A 9,948-nucleotide genomic window follows, 5' to 3' on the forward strand; every position below is an offset into this window, starting at 1 on the left:
TGGATGAATCAAGAAAACATCATATTTAGTGAGGTAACACAGACTCAGAAAGACAATTATCATATCTACTTCAGAATGTAAGTAGGTGAAAGGCATCACTTGATTGACATTCTTATCTGGAGACCAGAAGAGAGTTCTATCCATTTTTGTCTAGGTTTTTAGCAGAATTCATTTCCTTGTCATCAAAAGACTAAAATACCAGCTTATTGTTGGCCCTCAGCTACACGCTTCTCTGAGCTCCTGGTAGTCGCTCAGGTTCCACAAATCCATTATTATTCCTGGAGGCAACATTACTGACTCTCTGGGCTTCATCACCATTCAATCAAGCCAATAAAGAAATAATATTTGGAAAAAGAGTGACCAAATATATTTTGAAACATCAATAATATTTATAACAAATCTATGTGTGTTTTACATATCAAAACATAATTATGAGAGGAGATATATTAATTAACGTAAGCTGACTTAAGTAAAAGACCAAAGCTTATAATTTATAGGTGCTATAATCTAGGTGCCATGGCTTCCACCTGTGGCTGAAGATTAATTTATATACTTACAGATTTGAATAAATATAGCCATCATCTCCTTATGCATTCTTGAGGAGAAGAAACTGGCAGTGGCGACAATTTAGAGGAAAATCAGTCACATGGGAAATTGCAATGATGAAGACTGATTTATCATTTGGCAACAAGGAAGAAATACTAGGGTTAAGGAATAGAAAAATGAAAAAAAAAAGGAAAGGAATGAAAATAACCTCAAAACAATCAACCACTATCTTCTTACTTAGAGAACCCTTGTCTAAGAACAGTGCGAGTTGTGGCAAGGAAAATGATGCTCATCAGTCTTGGAAAAAAGTGTAATTTAGAAATGAGAGAAAGGAGGTGCTAAGTCATTCTAAATCTAATCTGCAATGGATACATGGTAATTGTCACAATACAGCAGAAGCAACAGGATAAGTAAGAAAAGTAGAAAGGGGCAGATAAAATGGGTTTGGCATTATGCAGCTCAAAAAAAAAAAAAGGAGAGAAATTACATGATGTTGAAGATCTTTAATTTCTTTCCTTTGTAATAAAATAGGTTCATAGGCTATAGACAAAGACAGATTGGTTAACAGAAGTTAAGTAATCTCAGCTCACAAATGTGAACAGGAATTTATTAAATCATGACATTTGTCTGCATACTACTTTGATAACATAGATCTATTCTATTTTTAATCCTGAATAATTTAAAAAATTACTCTACATTAAATATTTAACCTATTCAAAATTGCCCTGTCCTAAATATATCAATTAAATGCATATATTACATGCAAGATCACTTTTATTAAACCAAATTAAATATTGAACTAAATTTAATAATTAAACTGGATTTCATATTAGATCAATTTAACATATAGTATTAAAGTTCAGTTTGTGCAAGAATGAAAGGGTAGCAGAAATAAATATTAGATAGGCTTTAAAAAGAAAATGACTATAAATTTAGTTAATAAATAAATCAGCATTAAAATTTTAGGGTAATATTTGTATAATGTGTACCTATATACACTTACACGTGTGCATTTTTTTACTGGTACAAGAAAAAATAAAAAATGCCACAAAAGCAGACCATTATTTTAGAAATATCTTGATATTCAGGACTTCACAGATTTCTGGGGCACCACTATGCCTTATATTTTCCCTCATAAAATGCATTCAAGTAGAACCAAAAAGCTTAAATCACCTCCTAGAAATCCCAGTGAGACTACTACCGTCACAATAAAAGATGACTTTAGACACTGTCTGAGCAGGTGACTGGCCTCATTTACTCTCCAAGTTTATAAATTCAATGAAAAAAATATTTATTGAATTCAACTGTGCTGAGTCTCAGTAGAGGTTCTGAGGATATAAGCGAATAAAACACAGAACATCCTTGCTCTTCTGATCATTCATTTTAATGTATGGATGTTGGGCTGAAAGATAAACACCTAATGTATCATTTGAGGAGAAGGGTCATGAATACAAATCAATAGGGTAAGAAGGGATGACGCAGCCAAGGAAAGGGCGAGACATCTCTGGATGTGGAAAGGAAGACCAAACAGAAATACAATATTTCTCATATAAAGACCTAAAAAAAGAATCACTCACACTAGAGATGCAGAGAAAAAGTAATTTCTACGCACCAACTTCATGTCTTCTGACCATCAGACGGCTTTCCAACTGTCCCCACGGAGAATCTCAAATTCAAACTTTCAGAAAGTTTTTGTGATCATGACACCCTACAAAAATCTTCAATCAGGAATTTCTATGCAAATATTTAGAGACAAGTTTACATACACACAAATACATACTAATCATATTTCCAGTATGTTGTCTTTACATAAAACCTACATCATGCTAGACTCTATTCACTGTTATAAGAGATTTAACACTTTCTTTCTTTTAAGTTAGAACCTACAGTCTTATAAACCTTCTAAGAAGAAACAGTCTCATTTTCTGCCTTTGCAAGGAGAAAGCATCAAACATAACTGAAATGTCTTTGATGTTTGCACAGCTCACGGGTCCTCGGAGTCCTTGCTATGAATGCTTATTCTCACTAAGTGACATTGTCTGCAGAAGGGAAAAGTTGACCTTATACTAAGAGCAATATCTTAGCTGAATATGTGTTTTGGGCTAAAACTATGAAATAAAAACTTCACATTAATTTCAATACAAGTGCTGAATTTATCTTTTAGATCTCTGATGGCATAGATTCTGGTGAGTCCATTTCATTATATGGTGATTACTTGATTTGATAATTTCTGTTTCAGAAAGTTGTAAAGTTTATAAAAAGAATGATGCTAAATTCATTTGTACAAGGAAGAAATTTGAGTGGCTCCATGTTTCGCACATATTCTATTTTCTGCATCATTGTCTCAGCTCTGCAGATACAGTCTGTCTGGTAGAACACAGAAACAGTGTGAGTCAAATCCCCTCCATCAGGAGCTATCCTCTGAGATCTGCTTCCCCAGGGATACCTCCTGCTCACTGCTGTGACATTTTAGCTGGTAAAGCACCTCTATAATGACTGTTTGGGGTTTTGTTTACTACTTAACTGAAATGGTGAAAAACTAAATGTATACCAGCCAAATAAAAACCACTTGTTTTGTTAATTTATTGTTATCATCATAGAGTTCTTTTTGACTTCAAAGGAAGATACAGGCTCTCCATGTTCCATATGAGTAACAAGTATCTTTATGTTATCAGCACTCCCAAATAAACAGGACTCGGCTGTATGAAAATGTATACGACCTCCATATAATCAATCCCAAGTTCTTTTACCTGAGAGGAATTTAGCCACATTTCTTTTGACAGGCTTTACCTTATGGTGATGGTTGCATTTGTTGTTGTTATTTAATGCTTTTGTTTGCTTCCACACTCAATGAAATGTTCCTAGTGCAAAAGGGAAAATAAAGTCACACATTTACTAAACTGAACTTAAGTGGAATCACTTGACTGATCTGTGTGTTTTATTATTATATTTTCTATTATTTAGAGGATTTTAAATTTTGAATATATTTTAATTTAATTTATCCCCTCCTTCAAGTCCTTCCAGATCTTCTTTATATCCTTACCCACCAATTTAAGTTTTTTTCCTCAAAAATGAAACAAAAATCCAATACAACAACTAAAAAAGCAAAACCAAGAAAACAAAATACTACCACCCCTCCCCCAAAAAACACCAAACTGCAATAAAAGTCTGCTCTTAGTTAACAGATTTGTTCCTTATTCCCATGAGAAGTTGCGTAGCACAAAGTCTGAAGTACCCTAAAGCTGATGTGTATTTGGACAGGTTGTTAAAGCCCTGGAATGAAAGCTGGATGCCTACCAATACCAGGAATCTAAAAGATTATTTATCTCCACCAAATTACCTAGACTGAGCTCTCAAAGTGAGAAAAGTACATGAGCAAGAACACTATTTAAAAGATTAAGAAAAGTGTCTCCACTCTACCTAGACCAGCCTGAGGCTTCCTTCTTATGCTCTGCATCAAGAATACTAATTGGAGGTTAAGTTTGATAATTTATCAAGGTAAATGTCAAGAACCAGAAGTCATTCAATGATTCTACTTGTAAAGAAAAATCGCCCTCTTCAGGATGTGGTGGGAGCCAATTATAAAGTAGAGAGAAATATTATGTTCACTAAATAAGGTGGTGAATAATTGAAAGTGAAGGAATTGTTTGGGCACTATGATTCTCCTAACAATGGTGAACTAAAGTAGAATAAAGGGCACCTTAGTTCGAAACTTTCTCAGGACCGATCTCTAGAAATCAACAGATAAAAATGCCTTCTAGTCCATGAAATTGAAGCTAATGGAATGACCCTCTAGTTCATCTGCCTCTACTGTACAGAGGCAGTTCTGTATATGTCAACTCTGTTTGCCTCTACTGTGCCTGTAAACATCAGACGTAAAGAATGGAAATGGGTTTGCTGATTAAGGACTGTAGGAAAATCCTAGAGAAGATGGTTATTTATCCAGTAATTTCTGAGTTAACAGTAGGATTTCCCCATCTTCATAAAATCTCTGCCATTTTCATCAGATTCTATATGCTTCAAAATCCATCATTTAGAATTCTAAAATCATGCTGGATATAATACAACCAGATTAATCTTTTTGAATATCATAAAATACTACTGTTTTCATGCTGTTAGTCATAATACATCATACCTTGATAATCTTTCCCTTTTCTCTGTTTTATTTATAATTCTTAAATTATATAAATGAAAATTAATTGGGAATTTACATATTGTAATTATTTATTTGACATATTTACTAACCATTCCAAATCTGGTTTACTCTTCTGGTTACATCATAAAAGTAGAATATTATAATATATTATAAGTATATTGAGTAAATTGTTTAAAGCCAAGTGAGACTCCTCTGTGAACAATTCTCAACTTTAGCTTTGTTCAAAATGCAGTTTAGTGATAGAAGTGACTTACAAAGAAAGAATGTAAAGAATCAAGTGAAATTTGGCTACAAGGTTAAATATCTCCAGTCTAGTTCTGAAGACTGGAGTGTTCTTGGAGAGCTACTGGATTACATCTGTTGCAAGCTTTAAAAAGTTGCTTATAACTAGGAAGGAATGTCATGGCAAAAGAATACATGAAATACCAGTAAGAGTGAAGGTAAGCATGCAAAATGTATAATTTCCTTCTTCCATTTCCTTTTGTCTGGATGACCACCAAAAGGTGTCACATACATTTTGGATGGTCTTTTTGTTGCAAATAATTTGATCATGAAATAACCTCATAGAAGTACACAGCAACTGGCAGTTTAGTTGATTCTAGATTCAGTCAAATTGCCAACCAAAGCAAGAGAATAACTGAGATGCCTATTATAGTATTTTGTTGGAACTATTACATTTTATTGTTCATTATTCTAATCTTACCTACATAATTAACAATAATTAAACTTTAACACGTGTATATAAAGAATAGTGTCCATATGGTAAAATGCTATCAATTTCAAGTATTCACTAAGTATCCAGACTGTAATCTCCACTGATAAGAAGAAAGTATGGTAAGTACATTAGAGTAGTAAGAAGCATACTGGGGTATCCAAGTATGGAAATGGTAGAATCTGAGATCCTCATACTAATGATGATGCAGACTGTGGCTGCTCCAGAAAGTTGCTTTGTTATCATATTATATTTTACTATGTACTAGAAGGACAACTCAGTAAAGAAACAAACAAAATCAGAAAGCAAAAATAAAAAAAAAATATGGAGCATTATAAAGATCAACAATGATTCATGTAGACTGGAAGCATTTATCATGAAGGTACAATCTTATGGAGTGATCTCAAAGGGTCATATGTCTTAAAGACCAAAGGGATGACAGTAGAACCTCTGAGTCTTCCACTTAAAATCTAGTTGAGGTGGACAAGACAGTAGACATCAATAGCAGAACCAAGATGAGGTTAATTACACAGCACAATGAGTATGTTTTCACAAAAAGCATGAAGGGCTGACTTGAGTCTTAGTTCTTTCCAATAAGACTGAAGGTCCATGTTCTCCCACTCAAGTCTTTGAATAGGTGAAATACTAACTATCTCATTATGCTGTATCATTCATGATGCCTTCTTTACTTCTTCTTTTAGGCATGAATAATTTGAAGGGAGTAAAATCTCCCTGAGCCAGGAGAAATGGGGAAAAAAAATATGAGCATTGTGGAATTCTTGCAGATTTGCAGAACATTTGGGTCAAGTCTAATGTTACACAATTATCGTGGTTCTAACAGCAAATTTTCCTTCTCCCTTCCCTGTTTAAAAAAGTAAAATAGAATAGAATAAAAAGTCGGGGTCTGCAAGGACAAGCAGCACATTTCACCTGGGTGTTAGAGGACCAGTTTCCCATTAGCAGGGAAGTCCTGCTAGACCAGTTCATTAACCACAGATGCCTTGCTCCTTTGCAGAATGCTTTGCAGCCCTGATGAGCTTGCCTTTGAGTGTCTCCCTGGAGGAGGGAAGACTAAGCGATGGGAGCACAGCAGGCTAGGCCTATGCCTTCGAAGAAGAGTGTACAGTTGCTAATAAAGTGTTTGGATTTTCCTTTTCTTCTTTTCAGGTGCAGAAAGCTCTGGGGACCCTGGTGTGCTGCCTGAATATTTTGATCTCAGTCTAAAACTATGTAGTTTTCCAGCATCTAAAAATAGGTCTTTGGGAGAATGTATTGCTTGATATGCATTCGGAGAATGTAGAAAGAAAAAAAATTGTATTTTTATTTAAAATAATGGAAGTTCTTAGTAATTGAATTTCAACACACTTAAACCCAGCAAGCTATCATGAAACCTAAAGCCGTTTCATAAAACTTTAGTGATGCAACACTGCCTTCAGGTCATAGACAGCCTCTCAGAAGCAGCCTCCTTTTCAACTTAAGTCCTAGAAAGGAGCACCACCTACCAGACAGCACTTTTACGTGGGGCTATTAAGTATTTCTTGTGTAACTAGTGTTTTTCAATCTGTCACATGAGGCACATAATACAAATATATTTTTTTCACATGAAATATTGAATCTTGAAATTTCTATTTACACTAAATAATCCCAGTTCTCTGGCAATTTTGTAAGCTATAGCTAGGCTTTTAAATGTTTGGAAGTCTTCTTTATGTTCCGTTGTGGATTTCTTGAATGATTTCTATTCTCTGAAAATAGCATATTCGTTGGGAGAAGTGAGAGCTACGTTTATCTCTGGATATATGGATAAGTTTTAGGATGTAATAGGAAAGCATGCTTGTCTAATGGTGGTAGTATGTGCTCTTCCAAGATCCATAAGCTCACTAGCCCCAGGTACTCGGCTAGATTTCTCATACCAGGCCTAATTTCAGACCATAGAAATCCCAGCCCCAAGAGATACATTTACAACACAGCTACTGCTCAAAAGGCTCAGGGAGCATTGTAAAGAAAGGGATTGGAAAGATTTTATGAGTCAGAATACCATAAAATCTATTGCAAGACTGTGTCTTCTAGAATTGGCTGATTAAACAAGGCCTGAACAATGACAGTGTCAATAGATATGCTAACATGGAATAGACATGCTAACTAGAAAGGGTAAACATATGACAGTTTCATCCCTACACAAAGAATGACAGGTAACTAACAAGTACTGAGAAAGAGAAAACTAGCTTTTCTCAAGTTGAACTCAATTTTTCAATAAAAACTCAAAGCCCTGAAATCATATACACACAAACAACAAGAAATGGATCTAGTGATACACACACGCACACACACACATACACACATGCACACTCAAATATCAATTTGAGAGGGATTGGGGGTCATGGGCAGGATAGGAGGGAAGAAAGGGAAGTGATTCAATAAAATTGAACGAAGAAGAAAATTGCTTTTTAAAATTCTAGGGTCTTTGTGCTAGGATTTATTACAAAATATTATTATTATGTAATTTATTATCTAAAGATAATAACATTACAAGTGGATTAAAACCAACAAAAACTACACCAAAAGAAAATATAATTTGTATTATGATGGTCCACAAAGTACAATTTAAAATTAATCATTCAATAAGTGTTATTTTAGTAGTAAAATTCCTGTTTAGAAGAGGGTTCCCTTTAAATATGTTAGGCTTGGGCTCAATAATTTCTGATCAGGTCAAAGCAAATTTTTCTTATTCTTATTTTTCAAACCAATAGCCACTGACAATAGCCTCCTACTAACACAGTAGGTCTCAACCCCCAAGGCAAAACCGAAATAGAAGTTGTTTTACAAGAACAGCCTTCTTGCAGAAAATGGAAACATTCACATACCCACAAAGTTGTATCAGTGAAGAACTTTGAAGCATTCAATCTTTATTTTATTGGTTTTATTGAGCTATACATTTTCTCTGCTCTCCTCCCTGCCTCTCCCCTCCCCTTCAACCCTCTCCCATGGTCCCCATGTTTTCAATTTACTCAGGAGATCTTGTCTTTTACTACTTCCCATGTAGATTAGATCCATGTATGTCTCTCTTAGGGTCCTCATTGTTCTCTAGGTTCTCTGGGATTGTGATTTGTAGGCTGGTTTTCTTTGCTTTATGTTTAAACATGGAGCACTCAGTCTTAAATAGGTTGTCTTCATCAAACCCATCCCTTAGAGTTCAGGGTCCTATGTGGAAGAGGAGTCAGAAAGATTATAAGAGCAAGAAGTGATAGATGAATTCAAGGAAATAGTAGCTTCCAAACACAGTGGGACTGATGCACATATAACACACTTGAGATAGAAACAGTATGAGCAGGGCCTCCCTAGGTTTAACTCAGATGGGATCCCAGCACTGAGAGGGGACATGGACACAGGATCCCACTGCTAACCAAGATGGTTCTCCAGCTGTCAGTCCAGGGTCATTGAGCTCCCACTAGCTAGAGACAGCTGTTTCTGTGGGTATCTTCATCATGATCTTAGCCCCTTAGCTTATCTGGGAATGCCAGTTTCCACTTCAGATTCTGGAAGCTGTTCTGATTCATGCTGATAGGATCGGAGACATATCACCCATATTTTTGTAAATACATTTTGATCAGGATTGTTCTTCTTGAAAATGTGTGCCTATGTCATTTGCCTGCAGTTCTGTAAAGACAGAATGTACCTGGCTCGATATTTGGTCAAACTAGCAAAATAAGTGCTGCTTTATATTTAAAGATGTTTTGATGTAGACGTTGGAAGAAACATTTGTTATATTTGATTTTGCTGGAGGTTAATATTGGAGAATAGGAAACACTTGTTTGTTAGTATGGAAAAACATGCTTGTTTATAAATAAATCTTTATAAATAAAGATGACTGGAGGTATTCAGGTCTGGTAACTTATATGAAACTCAATAAAAATAAAATAAAAAGGAAAAAGAATGAATGTACCTAGAATAAAAATATTTAATGCAGAGTGGTGATAATGTTACTAGAGATTCCTATAAAAATCCAAATTCTATGAAAATGGCATATGTGGGTTCATTGCATTGTTTATATGAATGTGTTCATACTCTTGTGCCCTGTCCGCTACAGTCTTCTGTGTATCTAGATCTCACCCCATCACTTGCTGTCTCTAGATGGTCCTAAGACAATAGGTTGCAGTCAGTTATAGGTCTGCTTTCAGTTATAGCATAGATCATAAACCCTTAAAGTGTGCATATTTCTAGAGTGTCATCTTAGCTTGCACCATTCCCTGCTTTTCCCAGTGTTAAAGAATACCATTGCTAGAGAAGAAGCATCTTCTGTAGATGAGATTGTTTCTAGTGACCCCTGATCTACCTGCTTCAATTGCAAGATGAATGTTCCAATGGTAAGGTGTTGAAATAAGGGCGGCGGCGGGGCTGCGTCCCCAACACCCCGGCCGCTTGGCTAGCTCATGCCCGAAATAACAACACACAAACTGTATTCATTTAAGAACTGTTTGGCCCATGAACTCTAGCCCTTACAGGCTAATTCTCGCACCTGGACTAGCCCATTTCTAAT

This window comes from Alexandromys fortis, unplaced genomic scaffold (assembly GCF_014885135.2).
Source record: "Alexandromys fortis isolate MF-2015 unplaced genomic scaffold, M_Fortis_MF-2015_v1.1 scaffold_2_26212498_36691700, whole genome shotgun sequence".
Classification (NCBI taxonomy): Eukaryota; Metazoa; Chordata; class Mammalia; order Rodentia; family Cricetidae; genus Alexandromys; species Alexandromys fortis.